This window comes from Delphinapterus leucas, chromosome 11 (genome assembly GCF_059928025.1).
Source record: "Delphinapterus leucas isolate spDelLeu-1000000601 "Yukka" chromosome 11, BTC_Dleu_Yukka2, whole genome shotgun sequence".
Taxonomy (NCBI): domain Eukaryota; kingdom Metazoa; phylum Chordata; class Mammalia; order Artiodactyla; family Monodontidae; genus Delphinapterus; species Delphinapterus leucas.
This window is the reverse complement of record NC_143139.1, coordinates 40,303,736-40,326,655: the sequence shown is the minus strand read 5'-3', so window position 1 is coordinate 40,326,655 and position 22,920 is coordinate 40,303,736. Positions and strand designations below refer to the sequence as shown.

The 22,920-nt window shown below is 38.1% G+C and overlaps 1 protein-coding gene and 1 long non-coding RNA gene across 6 annotated transcripts in view; both read right to left on the bottom strand.

Annotated features, from left to right (window-relative positions):
* The window catches only part of DIP2B (DIP2 acetate--CoA ligase B (putative)), a 239,195-nt gene that overhangs the window by 189,732 nt on the left and 26,543 nt on the right, over positions 1–22,920 (bottom strand). The window lies entirely within an intron of this gene.
* LOC149747996 (uncharacterized) overlaps positions 1–22,920 on the bottom strand; it is a 74,132-nt gene that overhangs the window by 24,906 nt on the left and 26,306 nt on the right. Inside the window, exon 2 of the long non-coding RNA XR_016394925.1 lies at positions 1–22,920. This exon is cut by the window's left edge and continues 24,906 nt beyond it. This is a non-coding gene — a long non-coding RNA (uncharacterized LOC149747996).

Here is a 22,920-nt window from a genome sequence, read left to right as displayed (position 1 = left end):
CATACAGGATAAAGCCAAGGAGAAACACGCCGAGACACATGGTAATCAAATTGGCAAAAATTAAAGACGAAGAAAAATTACTGAAAGCAGCAAGGGAAAAACGACAAATAACATGCAAGGGAACTCCCATAAGGTTAACAGCTGATTTCTCAACAGAAACTCTACAAGCCAGAAGGGAGTGGCATGACTTATTTAAAGTGATGAAAGGAAAGAACCTACAACCAACATTACTCTACCTGGCAAGGCTCTCATTCAGATTCAATGGAGAAATCAAAAGCTTGACAGGCAAGCAAAAGCTAAGAGAATTCAGCACCACCAAACCAGCTCTACCACAAACGCTAAAGGAACTTCTCTAAGTGGGAAACACAAGAGAAGAAAATGACCTACAAAAACAAACCCAAAACAATTAAGAAAATGGCAATAGGAACAAAAATATTGATAATTACCTTAATCGTGAATGGATTAAATGCTCCAACCAAAAGACACAGGCTCGCTGAATGGATACAAAAACAAGACCCATATATATGCTGTTTACAAGAAACCCACTTCAGACCTAGGGACACATACAGACTGAAAATGAGGGGATGGAAAAAGATATTCCATGCAAATGGAAATCAAAAGAAAGCTGGAGTAGCAATACTCATATCAAATAAAATAGACTTTAAAATAAAAAATGTTACAAGAGACAAGGAAGGACACTATATAATGATCAAGGGATCAATCCAAGAAGAAGATATAACAATTATAAATATATAGGCACCCAACACAGGAGGATCACAATACATAAGGCAACTACTAACAGCTATAAAAGAGGAATTGGACAGTAACACAATAATAGTGGGGGACTTTAACACATCACTTACACCAATGGACAGATCATCCAAAATGAAAATTAATATGGAAACACAAGCTTTAGATGACACAAGAGACCAGATAGATTCAACTGTTATTTATAGGACATTTCACCCAAAAACAGTAGATGACACTTTCTTCTCAAGTGCGCATGGAACATTCTCCAGGATAGATCACATCTTGGGTCACAAATCAAGCCTCAGTAAATTAAAGAAAACTGAAATCATATCAAGCATCTTTTCTGACCACAATGCGATGAGATTAGAAATGAATTACAGGGACAAATAAGTAAAAGACACAAATACATGGAGGCTAAACAATACATTACTAAATAACCAAGAGATCACTAAAGAAATCAAAGAGGAAATCAAAAACTACCTAGAGACAAATGACAATGAAAACATGTCGATCCAAAACCTATGGGATGCAGCAAAAGCAGTTCTAAGAGGGAAGTTTATAACAATACAATCCTACCTCAAGAAACAAGAAAAACCTCAAATAAAGAATCTAACCTTACACCTAAAGGAACTAGAGAAAGAAGAACAAACAAAACCCAAAGTTAGCAGAAGGAAAGAAATCATAAAGATGAGAGCAGAAATAAATGAAATAGGAACAAAGAAAACAATAGCACAGATCAATAAAACTAAAAGCTGGTTCTTTGAGAAGATAAACAAAATTGATAAACCATTAGCCAGACTCATCAAGAAAAAGAGGGAGAGGATTCAAATCAATAAAATTAAAAATGAAACAGGAGAAGTTACAACAGACACCACAGAAATACAAAGCATCCTAAGAGACTACTACAAGCAACTCTATGCCAAGAAAATGGACAACCTGGAAGAAATGGACAAATTCTTAGAAAGGTATAACCTTCCAAGACTGAACCAGGAAGAAACAGAAAATATGAACAGATCAATCACAAGTAATGAAATTGAAACTGTGATTAAAAATCTTCCTACAAACAAAAGTCCAGGACCAGATGGCTTCACAGGTGAATTCTATCAAATATTTAGAGAAGAGCTAACACCCATCCTTCTCAAATTTTTCCAAAACACTGCAGAGGAAGGAACACCCCCAACTCATTCTATGAGGCCACCATCACCCTGATACCAAAACCAGACAAAGATACTACAAAAAAAAGAAAATTACAGACCAATATCACTGATGAATATAGATGCAAAAATCCTCAACAAAATACTAGCAAACAATCCAACAACACATTAAAAGGATCATACACCACGGTCAAGTGGGATTTATCCCAGGGATGCAAGGATTCTTCAGTATACTCAAATCAATCAATGTGATACACCGTATTAACGAACTGAAGAATAAAAACCGTATGATCATCTCAATAGATGCAGAAAAAGCTTCCGACAAAATTCAACACCCATTTATGATAAAAACTCTCCAGATGGGCTTCCCTGGTGGCGCAGTGGATGAGAGTCTGCCTGCTGATGCAGGGGATGCGGGTTCGTGCCCCGGTCCGGGAAGATCCCACATGCCACGGAGCGACTGGGCCCATGAGCCATGGCTGCTGAGCCTGCACATCCAAAGCCCGTGCTCCGCAATGGGAGAGGCCACAACAGTGAGAGGCCTGCGTACAGCAAAAAAAAAAAAAAACCTCTCCAGAAAGTGGGCACAGAGGGAACATACCTCAACATAATAAAGGCCATATATATGACAAACACACAGCAAACATCATTCTCAATGGTAAAAAACTGAAAGCATTTCCTCTAAGATCAGGAACGAGACAAGGATGTCCACTCTCACCACTATTATTCAACATAGTTTTGGAAGTCCCAACCAAGGCAATCAGAGAAGAAAAAGAAATAAAAGGAATACAAATTGGAAAAGAAGAAGTAAAACTGTCACTGTTTGCAGATGACATGATACCATACATAGAGAATTCTAAAGATGCCACTAGAAAACTACTAGAGCTTATCAATGAATTTGGTAAAGTTGCAGGATACAAAATTAATGCACAGAAATCTCTTGCATTCCTATACACTAATGATGAAAAATCTGAAAGAGAAATTAAGAAAACACTCCCATTTACCATTGCAACAAAAAGAATAAAATACCTAGGAATAAACCTACCTAGGGTCACAAAAGACCAGTATGCAGAAAGCTATAAGACACTGATGAAAGAAATTAAAGATGTTACAAACAGATGGAGAGATATACTATGTTCTTGGATTGGAAGAATCGATATTGTGAAAATGACTATACTGCCCAAAGCAATCTACAGATTCAATGCAATCCCTATCAAATTACCAATAGCATTTTTTACAGAACTAGAACAAAAAAAATCTTAAAATTTGTATGGAGACACAAAAGACCCCGAATAGCCAAAGCAGTCTTGAGGGAAAAAAATGGAGCTGGAGGAATCTGACTCCCTGACTTCAGACTATACTACAAAGCTGCAGTAATCAAGACAATATGGTACTGGCACAAAAAGAGAAATACAGATCAATGGAACAGGACAGAAAGCCCAGAGAAAAACCCATGCACCTATGGTCAACTAATCTATGACAAAGAAGGCAAGGATATACAATGGAAAAAAGACAGTCTCTTCAATGAGTGGTGCTGGGAAAACTGGACAGCTACATGTAAAAGAATGAAATTAGAACACTCCCTAACACTGTACACAAAAATAAACTCAAAATGGATTAGAGACCTAAATGTAAGACCAGACACTATAAAACTCTTACAGGAAAACCCAGGAAGAACACTCTTTGACATAAATTACAGCAAGATCTTTTTTGATCCGCCTCATAGAGTAACAGAAATAAAAAGAAAAATAAACAAATGGGACCTAATGAAACTTAAAAGCCTTTGCAAAGCAAAGGAAACTACAAATAAGACAAAAAGACAACCCTCAGAATGGAGAAAATATTTGTAAACAAATCAATGGACAAAGGATTAATCTCCAAAAAATATAAACAGCTCATGCAGCTCAATATCAAAAAAGCAAACAACCCAACTCCAAAATGGGCAGGAGACCTAAACAGACATTTCTCCAAAGAAGACATACAGATGGTCAAGAAGCACATGAAAAGCTGCTCAACATCACCAATTATTAGAGAAATGCAAGTCAAAATTACAATGAGGTATCACTTCACACCAGTTAGAATGGGCATCATCAGAAAATGTACAAACAACAAATGCTGGAGAGGGTGTGGAGAAAAGGGAACCCTCTTGCACTGTTAGTGGGAATGTAAATTGATATAGCCACTATGGAGAACAGTATGGAGGTTCCTCAAAAAACTAAAAGTAGAAATACCATATGACCCAGCAATCCCACTACTGGGCATATACCCAGAGAAAACCATAATTCAAAAAGACACATGCACCCCAATGTTCATTGCAGCACTATTTACAATAACCAGGTGATGGAAGTAACCTAAAGGCCTATCGACAGACGAATGGATAAAGAAGATGTGGTACATATATACAATGGAACATTACTCAGCCATAAAAAGGAACAAAATTGGGTTATTTGTAGAGACGTGGATGAATCTAGAGACTGTCACACAGAGTGAAGTGAGTCAAAAAGAGAAAAAAAATACCATATATTAACGCATATATGTGGAACCTAGAAAAATGGTACAGATGAACCAGTTTGCAGGGCAAAAACAGACACAGATGTAGAGAATAAACGTATGGTCACCAAGGGGGGAAAGTGGCGGCGGGAGGGGAGGGGGTGGTGCGATGAACTGGGAGATTGGGATTGACATATATACACTAATATGTATAAAATGGATAACTAATAAGAACCTACTGTATAAAAAATGAATAAAAATTTTAAAAAAATTTTTTAAATAAATAAAAATGATTTTGTAAAAAAGATTACTCAGTGTCCTTTCAATAGAATAGAGGTACACCCTTCCAGGGTTATCTGAAACTACTGGAGTCTGGGGCTTTCACAGTCATTGACAGCTATTTCACAACTCTGTAACTTGTATAAAACTGATAAGAATGAAAATGAATTCTGTCCAGAGAAAATGTAATGTAACTGATACTCTCACCACTCTGCCCCTCAAAACACCAGTGTTGTATCTATTAGTAAATTTATTTCAGCATTCCTGATTGTCTATACAAGTGCCTGCTCTTTGGATTCTCTTTTGAATACGTTGTAAAATTCTTTGACATAAATTCATTTAATTTTTTTTTAAGTTGTGAAAATATATTTATTGAAATGTAAAGAGCAGATTAAAAAAGAGTATGATTCCATTTGGCAAAAAGAAAAAAAGGAAGAAAAAAAAGATATAGAATTATATCAAGTCCTTGCATACATGTATACATCCCTGTGCATGTGCAAGCGTGGGTGTGTGCATGTGTGTATGACTTTAGGGATATATACCAAAATATTCACGATGGTTAGCTCTGTGGTACATGGGTAATTTTTCATCTTTTTTCTTCGCTATGGTTTTTTACTTCTCCTACAATGAGTATGTATTGCTCAGTATGGGAAAAAGAACAAATTTTAATCAAATTCAAATTTAAAATAAATGAACTGATCTCACACAGAAGTATCAGAAACCGTTAAAGCACAACAATCAGAAGCCATTCAGTATAGAGATGAACATAGAGATGAGTCTTTCACATCTCCGATGCCCAAGGACACCACAGCAATATAGTACAGCGCAATAAACATTCAAAATAATGAACCCCAGGTTATTAACTATGCTATGTTTAAGAAATTAGAGAAAATATATCATGCAATTTAGGTTGAATTCCATCGTCCCTGACTCAAATTTGAATAGCTTCTGCTCTTCAAATGTGCTTATGGTAAGTATCAGTCATCTGGGAAATCTACGTATTCAAAATACCATGTTACTCAACAATAATAAAAGAATTATTACCATATTATTACTGCTTTATTCTTTTGAATCAACTACCCTGACTGATGTAATATTTGATACTTTAAAAAGAAAAGGTGTAAGTGAAAGAAGTCACAAAAGACCACATATCATTATATGATTTCATTTATATGAAAAACCCAGAACAAGCAAATCCATAGAGACAGAAGTTTAGTGGTTGCCTACGGCAGGGCAAGAGGGAAATGGGGAGTGGTTTTTAATGGGTTTGGGGTTTCTTTATGGGATGATGAAACTATGTTAAAATTAGATAGTGGTGATGGTTGCACAACTTTGTAAATAGAGTAAATACCACTACATTCACTGTACACTTACTATAAAAGTGTGAACTTTTGTGGCATGTAAATTATATCTCAATAACACTGTTATTTTTTTAAAAAAAAGAGGTAAAGGAAAGAATGAAAAAGTTGACCAAAAGGAAGTGTGATAAAAGGTCCAAGTGTTGGAAATTCCCTGGCAGTCCAGCAGTAGAACTTGGCACTTTCACTGCCATGGGCCCACCAGGTTCAGTCCTGGGTCCGGGAACTAAGATCCTGCAAGCTATGTGGCGCAGCCAAAAATTTTTAATTAGAAAAAAAAAAAGGTTCACGTGTTTAATTCTCATGTGTAAATGAAAATAACAATACCTATCTTGCAGGGTTTTTGCGTAAATAATATACGTAAAGTACTTAGCACAGTGCCTGGCACAAAGCGGTACTCGATAAATGGAAGCTATTGTTAACGTATACATTATGTAAGCTGCTTTGACTACAGACTTCAAAACAAAGAAATGACAGAATCTGGTTCTCAAAATACTGTTTTCTGAAAACACTACTGATAAACCTTAAATCTGTGGCTAAATAGAATCCCTAGAAGAGCAATTTGTCACTTGCTTTGAGATGTGTGTAAGCAGCACCTGTCGCCAGCCTACAGCAGTGTTTACCAACTGCACAGAAGTTGGCCAGTGCGTTTGCCTGTAGATTAACAGCCAGCGCAAGCACTGACTGACAAATCACTCCCTTCCCACTGAAGCTGCACAGTTTAGAATCCAGTTCTACCAGCTATTCACTTCCTTATGTTTAAGGTAATTTTTCAATAAAGTAAAATGAATCGTGAGAGATGGAAAAGCCTGTTAGGTTCTCCAGACCATTCCCCTCAAGAATCCTGAAATATGGTAAACTGTTACAGACCTAGTAATATACCAATGGTTATAAAGAATATCTTAGAGGCTAATCGTTCTTTTAGACAGCGTGTCTCTCATGAAATATTCATACTTAGATTCTGAGTAGTTCAATTTCTCAATTCACTTGTGAATGTCACGGTCTCATGAAAAAGACGGACGGAGAAAAAAAATCAGTGAAGAAACTGGCCAAATCTTCAGGAAACTTCAAGTCTCAAAAAGCAAGCTGGGGGCTTCCCTGGTGGCGCAGTGGTTGAGAGTCCGCCTGCCGATGCAGAGGACGCGGGTTCATGCCCCGGTCCGGGAAGATCCCACATGCCGCGGAGTGGCTGGGCCCGTAAGCCATGGCCGCTGAGCCTGCGCGTCCGGAGCTTGTGCTCCGCAATGGGAGAGGCCACAACAGTGAGAGGCCCGTGAACCGCAAAAAAAAAAAAAAAAAAAAAAAGCAAGCTGGTATTTAATCCCAAATTTAAAACCCAAGAGATCTCATCGAAATTTTCAAAACTTAATGTTATCTATTACACACAAAACTAGTCAGGCCTAAAAAAACAAAATCCACAGTTTCTAAGCATCTCCTTTGCCTTCTCTAGGCCAAGAACTAACACAGAGCATACGGCTGCCGTTCCAGGGGGCAGGTGGGGGAATGAAGGAGGAAAACAGAAGCACAGATAACCTGCAAACTGAAGAGTCCCTAGAAAATCTAAAATTGCCAGTGACACTGAAGGGAAGGTTAAGAAAATTTCCAAATCTGATACAACTAGGTATTTTGATTATTAAATCTGGAATAGGACTTTTCCTTTGTTACATGCGGAGCTTAAATTTCCATATCTAAAAAAGAACAAGTCACAAGATTCAATTCTTTTTTTTTTTTTTTGCGGTACGCGGGCCTCTCACTGCTGTGGCCTCTCCCGTTGCGGAGCACAGGCTCCGGACGCGCAGGCTCAGTGGCCATGGCTCACGGGCCCAGCCGCTCCGCGGCATGTGGGATCTTCCCGGATCGGGGCACAAACCCGCGTCCCCTGCATCGGCAGGCGGACTCTCAACCACTGTGCCACCAGGGAAGCCCAAGATTCAGTTCTTTAAAAATTATTCAGAATAAAACAAAATTAAGAGCACAGAGACATAAGCTAAATATTTCTACATGTAAAGGAGATCATTATAAAATAAATTTAAACAGGAAATCATGAACAACACACAGCTTTCTTAACAGACCCTACTCTCATCACTGACTTGGACACTGGAAGAGAATTCCAACTTACAGTCCAAACCCAGAGTGGTTGTACTGAGAGTCTCATTGCTCTGGAGTACTTTCTTTGCTCCGTTTCAAAGGTCATGCAGTTGGTTGATTACCATAAAATTTAAACTTTAACTAAGAGACATGAACAAGCTGTAACCTGCATTGGGGAAACGTGAACACACATTACTGCAACACTAGAAAACTGTACATTTCCAGAACAAATCCTATCACTTCTTAAAGAACTTAAGAACTATTATTGTATACTGTGATGTTTGAAAAAACACTTCTTTGTGTCTTGCACTTTAAAATGCATGTCAATACAATGCATCATGCAGCTTAACTGAATGTCCAGCTGTACTCACTCATATGTATGTGTGTTTGTGTGTGTATACATAAATTTATGTATCAATACATATATACAGGTGTATGCATATAAATACATACAATTTTAAAGGGCATCCTTGTTAAGAGTAGCTAGTTGGATCCATATCTCCCCCTTACTGTTCTCCATTAATTTTTCTTTTTTCTTAAGGTTGCTTTATTTGAAAAATCACAGAAAAGTACACACAAAAAATGTAAAAGTCACCCATAATTATCAGCCATAGTAAGAAGTGAAAGTTCCTTACTCTGCCTCTCTAAACCCAATTCCAATGGAAATCATTAAGATTAATGAGTTTTTTCCTATGCTTACACAAGGTTTAACATATACACACTTCTTTTAACACAAAAATGAAATCATGCTATACATACTGTGTCACAGCCTGATTATTTTCACTTAATATATCAGACATTTTTTAGCTCAGTACCTGTATAGCTCATTTTTTTAATGAATGAATAGTAAAGATGATAGTAAAAAAAAAATAGTAAATTTTCACTATTTTTCTACTGACAAGCGTTTAGTTTGTTTCCCACTTTTGCTCTTAGACTAATGCTTAGATTAACATCTCACAATATATATTTTTACCGTTCTTACTATTATTTTTGTGCGAGAGATTACTAGACATGGAATGTGCTGGATCCCAAATTACAGAATGTTAACCCTGCTCTGAGTTACTGCCAAATTATCTTCTTGAAAAAATGGTACCAATTAATATTTCCATTAAGCATTTTAAACGACTCTTTGTCTAGGGTTGTAGTCATCATTAAATTACACAGGAGGACTTCCCTGGTGGTCCAGTGGTTAAGAATCTGTCTTGCAATGCAGGTGATGCAAGTTCGATCCCTGGTCAGGGAACTAAGATCCCACATGCCGCGGGGCAACTAAGCCTACGTGTGGCAACTAAGCCCACGTGCTGCAACTAGAGAAGTCCACAAGCTGCAACAAAAGATCCGGCGTGCCGCAACTAAGACCCGATGCAGCCAAAAAAATTAATTAAAAAAAATTACACAGGGAAATTATTACTTCCTAGATATCTTTCAATCTTTTGAGACAAACTTTAATTTTAACTACCAATCGAATCAATAATCAATGGTTAGGGCTTCCCTGGTGGCGCAGTGGTTGGGAGTCCGCTTGCTGATGCGGGGGACACGGGTTCGTGCCCCAGTCTGGGAAGATCCCACATGTCGCAGAGCGGCTGGGCCCGTGAGCCATGGCCGCTGGGCCTGCGCGTCCGGAGCCTGTGCTCCGCAATGGGAGAGGCCACAACAGTGAGAGGCCCGCGTACCGCAAAAAAAAAAAAAAAAAAAATGGTTAAAGTTAAACATAAAAGTTTGTCCCTTCTTCCCCAAAAAAGAGTGAAATTGTTTAGAAAGTGCTATTTTCACTAAAGCCAAGGGATGAAAGGGCTTCAACTAAGTTTGTGGTTAACAGTGCTGTGAATGTCAAGGAGGAAGGGAAGTAAAAATAAGCCAAGGTAAATTGTTAACCTTTGAATAAGCAGTAAAAGGAATAAAGCCTAATAGGAAGTGGTATCTTTTTAAATTGTTTTGTAAATAATGCATTTCTAAATTATTTATACATAAAACCAGTTATAAGTTCAAAACAGACATCTCGTTTAAAAATTCTTTCTCCACTGCCTACTACATTAGCCCCTGCAAATTGAGACATAGGGCCGTGATGTGATCATTCTTGGTTCAGAAGTATCCCTATTTGAGAGCTAACACTTGTTAGGCACCTATTATTTGCAAAACACTGGGTAGATGCTTCACATGCATTACCCTATTTAATCCTGACAAGTATGTGAAGAAGGTATTACTGGACTCATTTCCAAATAAGAAAATTGAGACTCTCAAAGAACAAAATAGCTTGTCTAAAAATAAGTGTTGGAAATATATGAATCAGTCAGGTTCCATACTGTGCCTTATTCCACCACCTATGGAAGGTAAATATGTGGCATACATGTCCTCTTCCTGCAACAAAAGCAGAGGTTTCTATTCACTGATCTCAGGCATGGCCTCAGATTCTCCACAGCGCATACCTCCAACCGACAGGAAGGAGTAAGCATCTAAAACTATATGCCATCCCTGGAGTAAACCATGCTGCCTCTCACTTAATACTAGTTCGCTGTATTTCCCGAAGGGCAGGACTAACTTTTGCTACATTTGTGCATATTTGCACAAGTGTGCATAAACAATGAACCGTTTTCATCTTATTTGAGAAAGGAAGCACATCTGGTTGGCCTAGGATAGGGTAAGATGATGGAATCAGTGCAGAGTGGAAACAAAGTTGACAGGCATAGCAGCCTGCTATATTCAATTGTACTCATATCTTTTCCATAGAAGGAACTGTAAAATCAAGAGGAGGAATCCTGCTTTTGTTTCTAATAAATTCCTCAATAAATCTTACTTTATATGTACTCGGAGTTTTCTCTCTGTTAAAAAGGTGTTCCATAACTATATTCTGTAAGTCTTTCTTAAGGTGTAAAGAAATTCTGAAATCTACATAATTCATACTTGTATACAAAATTTAAGTAGATAAAGCCAAAATAGTCAAGATATTATAAGAGTAATTAAATTATAATTTAAAAATAACTTTGTGTCACACTATTCATCCATCGAAAAAACATTCACTAAACCCCTACCATATACCAAGTGTTTTCCTAGACAATAGGAGCAGAAAAATGAACAAGATTCAGTCCTGTCCTTAAAAAGCTCATTCTATTATGAAAGACATGTAAAATATTACATATGCTTTGCACCATAAATACAGGGGTTAGCAAACTTTTTCCTAAAGGCTCAGATAGGAAATATTTTAGGCTTTACTGGCCAAAGGCAAAATCAAGACTATTATGTAGGTACTCATATAACCATTTAAAATGTAACTCTGTTAACTGAAAAACGATTCTTCACTCCTGGGTCATTTAAAAAAAAAAAAAAAAAAGGTAACTGACTGGATTTGGTCTTCTGGCCCTAGTTTGCTCATTCCTGCATTTGGGAAGACTGAGATAAATAAAGTGGTGGCTTGAAGGAGAGAGCAATCAGTTTTGCAAAGGCAAAAACAAAATGCTTCACAGAGATGCTGTGCTGATTTGAATCTTAGAGGATAAGTAAAATTCTCCAGGAGAACAAGGGCAAGGTAAGTCTTTTAGACAAAGAGAATAGATAGCTACAAAGCAAGAAACAATTTGGCAGTCAAAACAATCTTGAAAAAGAAGAACAAAGGTTGGAGGACTCACTCTTTCCAATTTCAAAACTGATTTTTGACAAAGGTGCCAAGACAATTCAGTGGAGGAAAGAAGAGTTTTCAAAAAATGGTGCTGGGACAACTGGATATCCATCTGCAAAAGAATAAATATGGACCCCTACCTTACACCCTATACAAAAATTAACTCAAATGGACTAGAGACCTAAAGGTAAGAGCTAAAACTATGTAACTCTTAAAGGAAAAACATAGGTGTAAATCTTCATGACCTTGGATTAGGCAACCATTTTTTTTTTAGATATGACACCAACAGCACACGCAGCCAAAGAAGGAATAAACTGGACTTCATCAAAATAAAAAACTTTTGTGTTCACAACTCTTTGTTCTATCAAGAAAGAACCCACAAAGTGGGAGAAAATAATCGCAAATCATGTATCTGAAAAGAGTCTACTATCCTCAATATAAAATAAACGTACAATTCAACAATAAAGAGACAAACAACCCATTTACATACCTACTAGGATGGCTATCAGCAAAAAGACAGATAATAAATGTTAGCAAGGATGTGGAGAAATTAGAACCCTCATACGTTGCTGGTGGGAATGTAAAATGGTGCAGCCACTTGGGAAAAAATCTACCAATTCCTCAAAAAGCTAAACACAGAGTTACCATATGACCCAGCAATTCCACTCCTAGATATATACCAAAGAGAGCTAAAAATACATGTCCACACAAAAACTTGCACATTAATGTCCACAGCAGTACTATTCATAATAGCCAAAAAGTAGAAACAACCCAAACGTTCAACTGATAAACTGATAAACAAAATATGGTATATCTATACAATGGAATATTATTCAACCAAAAAAATAATGAAGTAGTGATACATGCTACAACATGGATGAACATGGAAAACATATTAAGTGAAAGAAGCCAGACACAAAGGCCACATATCATATGACTCTGTTTATATGAAATGTCCAGAATAGGCAAATGCATGAAGACAGAAAGTAATTAGTGGTTGCCAGGGGCTGGCTGGGTGAACAGGGAGTGATTGCTAACAGGTAAGGGTTTCTTTTGGAGTGATGAAAATGTTCTGGAATTACATAGTGCTGATGGTTGTACAACTTCGTGAACATACTAAAGACCACTGATTTGTACACTTTAAAAGGGTGAATTTTATGGTATGTGAACTTGATTTTTTTTAAATTGAGGAACAAAAAAAAAAGGAAGAAGGAAGGGAGGGAGGGAAGGGGAGAGGGGGAAGGGAAGGGAGTATTTTGGCATGCTTGGGGAACTAAAAGTAGACCACTAGTTCTCCCCCAGACCACTGTAGCAACTCTCTAAGTGGTCTTGGAGCTAAAGTGGGCTCACCACACCCAAAATCTGTCTTTCAAATAACATGGGCTACCCTTCTAATATAGAAATTTCATCAAGTCACTCCTTCTGTTAAAACTGGTCAATGGCTCTGACTGACTACAAAATAAAATACAAACTCATTAAAATGACTGACACAGCTCTTACTGCTTCTTCAGGCTCATCTGAGGCTGCTGCCCTTTACCTACCCAATGCTGAATCAAACCTAAGACCTGAAGTCCCACAAACTGCCAATGTCTCTTCCATCCACATGCCTCCTTCTGCCTTCCTTAATCTTGTCTACCTGGCTAACTCCCATCGTCTTCGGGTCTCAGGTTAAGCATCACTTTCTCCGAAAGGTAAAATTTGGTTCTAGTGACAGAGACGGTTAGCTGTTCTGCAAAATTCATCCTCCTCTTCTAAGTTAGGGAACCCCCATTTTTACCTAAGCGCTTGGGTAGGACCCCCGTTTTTAGCTAACTACAGGGGTGGTTATATAATGAAGCTCTCACCAATGTAATATAAGCACAAGGGTCCATGGACCTTCTTTAAGAGACAGCTCTATGCCTTTTCTTCTTCACTCCTTTCCCCATCCTACTGCCTGAATGAAGAGGCTGCCATCTCAGACCGTGAGGTTGGGGCCACACATGGTGGAGCACTAACACAGATACTCTAACACCATGAAATATCACACCACCCCACAGTCCACCTAAGTAAGCATTTATGTGAGAGGGAAGCAAACTTCTACCTCACATAAACCACTGTTAATTTGGGCTTTCTGTCTATCTCAGCTGAACGCGACTCTAATACAGAACTTCCCTGTGTTCCCTTACTTCCTTTGACATATGTCTCACAATAGAACTGATGATAAGCGTTGTCACTGTTTTTTCTGTCTTCCTCTAGTCTAGACTGGGAGTTCCCAAAGAGAGGGCTATCTAATTTATCCCTAGCCTGGCATAATATCTGGCACATTAATAAGTGTTCAAAAGGCATTCACTGAATTCAATTGCACTGATAACCAAGTACCAAGTCATTAACTTCAGCTATCTTGCCCCTTCTTTATTTTCAGTCCAAGTATGACAGGTCTTCCTTTTCTGAACATGTCTCTCAGTATTTCTCCCAAATTTCTGCCCCAAATCTCAAACTGAGCTATTTTTTTCCTTTTTGAACATTGTTGAACATAAAATGTATTTTTACAAAATTACAGTGCTCTCAGCATCTCTCCCATGTCAGCAACTCTAAAAGATTAGAAATGAATTCATCATTGACTTAAAAGCCTGTATTAAGTATTTACTATGTGTCAGCGCCATAAAAGCAGCTTAGAATATTAATTAGGCATCCCTGGTTCCTGGCTCTCATGGCCTGTTCAGTCTGGTGTTTCACTTTGAGGACCCACCCCTAGCCCAGCAAGAAATGTCAAACTGTGCTTTACGGGGACTTGCGCTAAAGGAACTTCACGTTTGTGAGACTTGACTCAAACCAGTTTGTGACATGCCTGTACCCTGTCCCTTCTCTGTCTCTATCTTTGCCTCTCCAGCCTCCTATCTCCTCCAGGCCTTCCAGTCTGATGTCTAACTAAGCAGCTTTTCCTGCTCTGACCCTCCCAATTTATTTCCTGGTCTACTTCCTATCTCCCTAGTCCCTTCATGGAAACTTTTTATACAGCCTCTTGATAACTGACCTCTGACTTGGTCCTGCCTACTCTTCTTTTTTTAAAAAAAAAAAAAATATATATATATATTTATTTATTTTTGGCTGCATTGAGTCTTTGTTGCTGCACGCAGGCTTTCTCTACTTGCGGCGAGCGGGGGCTACTCTTCGTTGCAGTGCACAGGTTTCTCATTGCGGTGGCTCTCTTGCGGCGGAGCATGGGCTCTAGGCGCGTGGACTTCAGTAGTTGTGGCACGTGGGCTTGGTAGTTGTGGTTCGCTGGCTTTAGAGCGCAGGCTCCGCAGCTGTGGCGTGTGGGCTTAGTTGCTCCGTGGCATGTGGGATCTTCCGAGACCAGGGCTAGAACCCGTGTCCCCGGTATTGGCAGGCAGATTCTTAACCACTGCGCCGCCAGGGAAGTCCTGCCTACTCTTCTTGAATACTATTTCAGAGGCAAAGGCAGTGTCCTAAGTTTCATATCAGTCTCTCCCTCTCTCCCCCATGCAGACACACCAACCCTTTGAGGGGATGTGATGTAATGGAAAGAGCACTGGCTTAAAAGCCAGAGAGGCATGGACGTGTATGGCCTTAAGAAAACTAATAAACCTCTCGACCTTCAGTTTCTTCAAATATAAAATGGGGATTCTATCTATCCATTAGTTACTATAAGGATTAAAGAAAATTCATGTAAAGGGCCAAGGGCAATGCCCAACACAGAAGACTGTCAGTCATCATGCCTTATTTTAATACAAAGAGGTAAATATTATAATAGATCTGAAGTCTTGTAATAAATTATAACAATTAATATTAATACGGAAAACCTAGTTACAGTTCCACAACATTTACTGAGCACTAACTCTAAGTTGTGCTAGGTACTGGAACTGTTAACTGTAAACAAGGAAGTACCTGTCCTCAAGGGGTTTTCATTGAGACAAGGAAGAAAAGCAAGTAGAAAGATAATCACAATAGAGTGAGGCAAGGACCCAAACACAGGTTAAAAACAAGTTTTAAAACAAAAGAGCATAAAATATTTTAGATACACATTGAACATGTCCAGGGAAGGAGGAAGGCAGAAGGCACAGCAGGAAGGATGGAGCGGCAACAGCAAATGTAGAGACACTTGTGAAATTTAAAGGAGAACGGCAGCTGCCTATTGGCCAATTTGCACTGATTACTTTCCTCCTGTTCAAATAATCAGAGCCACAGACCGGCCTACTAACTCATACACTCGTGCAAGATTCTTATACTTCTGCTAGTCCCCTACCCCACCCTCCTTCAAATCCTAGGGTTATAAAATGTCCACACATGAAATACAATGTCAAAATACAGCACACTGGCAACAGGACAGCAGCCAAAAAGCACCCAATTCAAACAAAGAGTTAAAGAAGACGAAAAATCAATGGGCCAATTGGCGAAATTCTGAACACATGCCTGAATACTTGACAAAACTAAAATTTTTCTTTTTTTAGGTGATAACGGTATAATGAGTTTTTTTTGTTTTGTTTTTAAGAGGTTTTTTTTGTTTATTTTTTTTGTTTTTGGTTAAGAGTTTTTTGTTTTGGTTTTTATTTTCTAGAGATATGTACTAAAATATTTATGGATAAAATGATATAGCTGGGATTTGCTTTAAAATAGTATGGGGTGGGGGGAAGACAATAGAGTTATAAATGAAATAAGACTGGTCATAAACTGATCATTGTTAAACTGGGTGATGGGTACATAGGGATTTGTTATACTATTCTTTCTACTCTTATGAATGAGATATTCCATAATAAAAAATGTTTTTTTAAGAAGCACTAATCTAGACAGTCTATAACAGTAGAGAATAATATTCATGAAGTTTATTCTTTCCTTTTGTTCATTTAGAAATCCAAGGCAGAAGAAATATTTTAAAACTTACGTAGTCTCCAGTTCCCTTTGTTTTTATAAGATATTACAGATATATCTTGTTTTCTTTTTGGAACCTCAAATCACAGAAAAGATAGAATGAATTCTTAACCAGGAGACAATGCCTATGTGTTACTTCTCTACCCTTAAAGAAGAGAATTTATTTTAGGATTCCCTCATTGCCTTCCAAAGGAATCAAAGGATGATTTAACACAGAAAATTATGACTATATTCTTAGAGGGAGATTAATTTTTTTAGCAAAGAAAAACTTTTAAAAAAACAGTTCAAAAAACAAAAACAGTTCAAGTATTATGTGTTTTTTAAAAAATCAATTATTTTTTTTAAAAAGTGCAAGTGGTTGAGCTGTATAAACTGAACTCCTGGTGTCTACTGCCAAACGCTGATTGGAAGAGTCACCTCCACAGGACAAAAGCTTAAACAGGAGAGGCAGTTTCAAACCTAGATATGACTCTGAAGCCAAAAGGAGAAAAGTGGGATAAAACAATCTTTGAATATATGCATTTATAAACCTTTAGGATCACTTATATCTTTATTCTAGCTCTCTTAAAAATTCTGGTTTCTTGGGAATTCCCTGGCAGTCCAGTGATTAGGATTCTGTGCTTTCACTGCTGTAGGCCTGGGTTTGATCCCTGGTGGGGGAACTAAGATCCCGCAAGCTGCGTGGTACGGCCAAAAAAAAAAAAAAAAAATTCTGGTTTCCCAAAAGCATATGTAAATTCAGTTTGTCCTTACAAATAAATGTTTTTAACCTTATTTTTTATCCTTTACTTCCTAATAGTAAATAAACATTTATTGAGCGCTATGGGCCACAGACACCTGCCGTTAATTATCTCATTTAATCCTCACAAAAGCCTTACCAGGTGGGTTCACTATTACCCTCATTTCAAATATGAGGCAACTAAAGTTGAAGGAAGATAAATACCATACCAAAATTGCCAAACTAGCAAACAGAAGCGCTAGAATTCCAGCCTGAGTTCTTAACCACTAAATAATACTTCCTTTCTGTCTTTTTGCCCTCAGTACCTATATTTTTAACTTTTGATTTGCAGCTCTTATTTTCTTCTAACTCTGGAGAAAAATAAAGTCAACTTTTACTCTTTTATATAATCCCTACTTTTTAAATGGATAGATTAAAACATATCAAGATCCTATGCCACTGCGTGCAATTTAAGCATTAACTTGTATGTACAATACTTAGTATAAAAACATGGTTCTACTAAGCCAATATTAAAAGGGATTGAGCTTTTAGTAGTCTCCCAGGGTTAGAGAGAAATTTCACCGATCCATCCACGTGCTCAGCTGGTTCCCCCTGCAACGAAGGGCCCACATTTATTTGTAAGAGAGCTGGCACTGCTGGGGAGGCAAACCATGGCCATTATGCTGGACAAAGCTAACTATAACAGAACTTCTGATTTTATTATCCCCTTACGCACTGTCCTCCAAGTAAGTAACCTCTGGCAAGGCACGATGTGTCTACATTTTTACCAAAATAACACTGTCAATTTTTTAAAGTTTACTGTGTAATCAAGAGAGACCATTAAGAGAGTAAAACGTCAAGCCACAGAGAGAAGATATTTGCAGTGTATGCAACCAATGAACTCATCCCCAGCATATATAAAGAATGCCTATAAATCAATAAAAAGACAAACACAATTTAAAAATTGCCAAAACATTTGAACAAGTACTTCACAGAAGGGCATATCCAAAAGGCTGATAAATATATGAAAAGGTGCTCACTATCAAAACCACTAGGAAATACTACTACTATGTATCTACTAGAATGGTTAAAAGTAAGAAAACTAACAATACCAAGTGCTGGTAAGTACAGGACCAAACGGAACTCTCATACATTGTTGATGGGAATTTGGATAATCACTTTGGGAAACCGTTTGATAATATCTATGAAAACTGAACATATGACCATGCATTTCCACTACCAGGTATATATCCAATGTACAGCACCAAAAGACATATAGAAGAACATTCATAAGAGCCAAAACTGGAAATAAACCATATGTCCACAAACAGTAGAATGAACAATAAATTGTAGTAGAGTCATGCAATTAAATACTGTATAGAATAAAAAGAATTAGCTACTGCTGTAAGTAACAACATGATGAAACTCACAGATACAATGTTGAGTAACAGAAGCCAGGAACTAAGGAGAACATACATATGACTCCATTTATGTAAAATTCATATCAGGCAAAACCAATCAATGATGAAAGGAGCCAGAGTAGTAGCTCCATTTGGGGAGGTAATAACCGGGAAGGGGCACAACTTCTGGATGCTGGTAATTAACTTACTCTTTCTTGATCTGGGGGGTTTCATGGGTGTTCATGTTATAAAAATTCACTACAAATTCTCTAAGCTATATGTTTATCATTTGGACTCTTTTTTTGTATAAGTTATACTTCAATTTAAAAGTTTACTTTATAATTTTTTTTTTTTGACCACACCGCAAGGCTTGCAGGATCTTAGTTCCCTGACCAGGGATTGAACGCAGCCCTTGGCAGTGAAGGCGCTGAGTCCTAACCACTGGACCACCAGGAAATTCCCTGAAAGTTTACTTTAAAAGCAGTTTACTGGAGAAAAACTGAAAGCTACCTATAATTCCAACAGTAGGTGAATATCCAAATATTATGGTATATCCAAACCCATGGAATATTACTTAGTCATGTTTTTAAAGAATGATGAAATAGGAACTGTTCAAAATAGTTTTTTTTTAAGTTAACTAAACTGAATTTACTGTAGTACCTCGATTTTTTTTTAAAGATATGTAAATAGAAAAATGACTAGAGGAGATTTACTTAATAGTATTAGTGTTTATATTTGGGCGTTAGGTTTAAGGAAATAGTCATTTTCTTCTTTAGTTTCCTTTTTTTTTTTTTTAAATTAAGCATGTGTGAGACTTCCCAGGTGGTTCAGTGGTTAAGAATCTGCCTGCCAATGCAGGGGACACAGGTTCAAGCCCTGGTCCGGGAAGGTCCCACGTGCCTTGGAACAACTAAGCCTGTGCACAACTACTGGGCCTGTGCTCTAGAGCCCATGAGCCACAACTACTGAGCCCGCACACCACAACTACTTGAGCCCGCACTACTAGAGCCGGTGCTCCGCAACAAGAGAAGCCACTGCAATGAGAAGCCCGCGCACGGCAAGGAAGAGTAGCCCCCACTTGCCGCAACTAGAGAAAGCCTGCACGTGGCAGCGAAGACCCCATGCAGCCAAAAATAAATAAATAAATATTTTAAAAAAGTGTTATTTTTATAATGAGGGAAAAGTTATTTTAAAAACATTAACGGCTTGCCACAGACATTGAGACTATCTTAACCTTAATGAATTTACCCATGAAAATCTATCTTGGTATACGATCTGTAGCACTGAAACCACTGAACCAGACCAACAATACCAGAAACAACTAGAAATTTGTTTTGGTTATGTGTTTCATTTTCTTTGTATGGCCAAAGCGAGAAACAGTGTAATCATGAGTCTGATAAAAGCTCTGCAATTGTTCTAGCACCCCGTTCGACTTTGCTGATGAACAACACACATGTGACATAATAAAATCCAGACAGGATTTAACAAGTAAGGAATATCAAACACAGACCCTGTTATTGTCAAGGTTTCTAGGTGTGGTTGCAGTTCAAGTATAATAAGATCATTTACATCTCTCTGAGTCAGTCACCACTCTCCTCTCTGTGTCTCTCCTTCCACATCAGACGTGGGCAGGAATATAACACTCTATACATAGCACAGATCTGAGCAAAACAGTATATTTTAGGAGAGTGATAACTCAGGAATAAAAAAATCTTTTCCTTTTATGAAGGAAAATGAAGAGAGGAAAAACTTACTGAAATACACATCTACGAAGATGAAAAAATGAACTTTTAAACGTGTTTATGAATTCCAAGACAACTGTAGCCTTTTACCATTTTATTTATGAGATTCTCTAGCCTGCCCTAATTGTGTGTGTGTGTGTGTGTGTGTGTGTGTATGTGTGTTACCTTCCCACACTACAGGTTGGAGAGTACAAGGAATTAAGATTCCAGAAAGTTCCAAACTTCAAAAGGTCACACAGCTGGCAATCACACATACCACTCAAGTTCACAGAATTCTAGTAGAAGTCTAGTCCAAAATTTAAGGGGATAAGAAATGCTACAGTAAGCCACAACACAGGATTAAACATTTTCTATTTGTATTTCTCTTAGCCTGACTTTCTCTCTGTTCTCCAAACAGAAGTTGTCTGTGACCATGGATTAAAAAAAAAAGAAATTTCCCCTCCAACTGTCAGTACATCAGTTCAGTTTTTATACTGCGATGATGCAAATTTCAAACCGGAATTACAACTATTACTAACACCCTAAACACTTTTAGGGATTTTGACTCTCATTCAAACCAAGTACACATGGATCCCTTCCCCTTACTAACTTACCTTAAAAATAACTAAAATATTAAATACAATATTTGGGTCATTTTTCCCCATCTTTTCCTCCAGACTCTATAAATATTGTTAAGATGGGACTAATCAATAAATAAGAGCATCACATTCTGTACGGTAAAAAATTAACATTTCTCTACAATACATTCACAAATATTTTAAGTCATCCAAGACCAAAATAAAATTTCTAAAAGGCTTTCCCATGGTAGGGCACAGAGATCATGAAGTATTTTGTTTGGTGAAATATGAAAAGGAGATGATATAAGAAACAAAGTGCTCGCATTTTAGGAGTTAATATGGACATTAAGTGGGTTGTTGCATCAACCCCAATTTTCACTTTCTAATCTCCTAAGCCATACATAAGTCTAAACTATTATCAACTTTCTTCTTCCACCCAACTCTGAAACTTGACCTTCCTGAATTAAAACTGGCATCACGGCCAATTTTTCTCAAGTTTGTACAGTACATGTTGCTGCAAAGAGGTGGTGTGAGTGAGGAGGACCTCTGGGATTCCTCCAAAACTTGAGGTTTAGGTTCTTTCATAAACCAACTGAGGATGGGCTTCCCTGGTGGCGCAGTGGTTGGGAGTCCACCTGCCGATGCAGGGGACATGGGTTCGTGCCCCGGTCCGGGAAGATCCCACATGCCGCGGAGCGGCTGGGCCTGTGAGCCACGGCCACTGAGCCTGTGCGTCCGGAGCCTGTGCTCCACAACGGGAGAGGCCACAACAGTGAGAGGCCCGCATACCTCAAAAAAAAAAATTAAAACAAACAAACAAACAAAAAACTGCTTACATCAAGCAAGATCCATTACCCAAATTTAATACCACGGTGTGATCATCAGAAATTTTCAAGCAACTCCCATAATATGTTTAAATGGAAGTATTACCATGTTTTGTACTTCAGGAAGCACTCAAAGAATGACACTTGTCTTAGAGTAAGAACTCCAGAGGCCTGTGAGTGATGTTTATCAGAGGGGGTGCATCTTTAAATGAAGGTCAAACAAAACTGTTCCACAAAGTTTACTGGTATATAAAATGGATTTTTCCTTATGTCTGAGGCCAAATGTATCAGTTCTATTGCCAATCAATGAAAATTGAACACAAACTTCCCAAGCTCTGTGATCAGTTGGTTTTTAAATTTTTATTTGTTATTATTATTTTTTAATTTATTTTTGGCTGCGTTGGGTCTCCATTGCTGTGCGCGGGCTTTCTCTTGTTACGGTGAGTGGAGGTTACTCTTCGTTGCGGCGCCTGGGCTTCTCACTGCGGTGGCTTCTCTTGTTGCTGAGCACGGGCTCTAGGTGCAAGGGCTTCAGTAGTTGTGGCACACAGCCTCAGTAGTTGTGGCGCACGGGCTTAGCTGCTCCGCGGCATGTGGGATCTTCCCAGACCAGGGATCGAACCCGTGTCCCCTGCATTGGCAGGCGGATTCTTAACCACTGTACCACTAGGGCAGTCCTGATCAGTTGTTTTGAATGATCTATTTGCTCAGTCACCTGGTGCTCTGAGTCAGTGAGGCAATATAGAAAAATTGTTACCCAGAGTGAGTCTGTGTTATTTAGAGTATCAAAAATCATTATCAAAAGCCTGGCACGCTTCATTCTGAGAAACCTTACCACTAAAACAAAAGCAAAACCCAAAATCTTCACAATTCAAAAGCTTAATTAACCTATAATAAATCTCTTAAATTTTTTGAACGCTTTCAAAAATATTCTTTGTCCTCAGATAGCAAATGTTTTTGATAAGTCTCCTTTATCCTGCATGATGCTGACAAAGGAAATGTGAGTGACTGATGGTAGCAAATGTTTTTGATAAGTCTCCTTTATCCTGCATGATGCTGACAAAGGAAATGTGAGTGA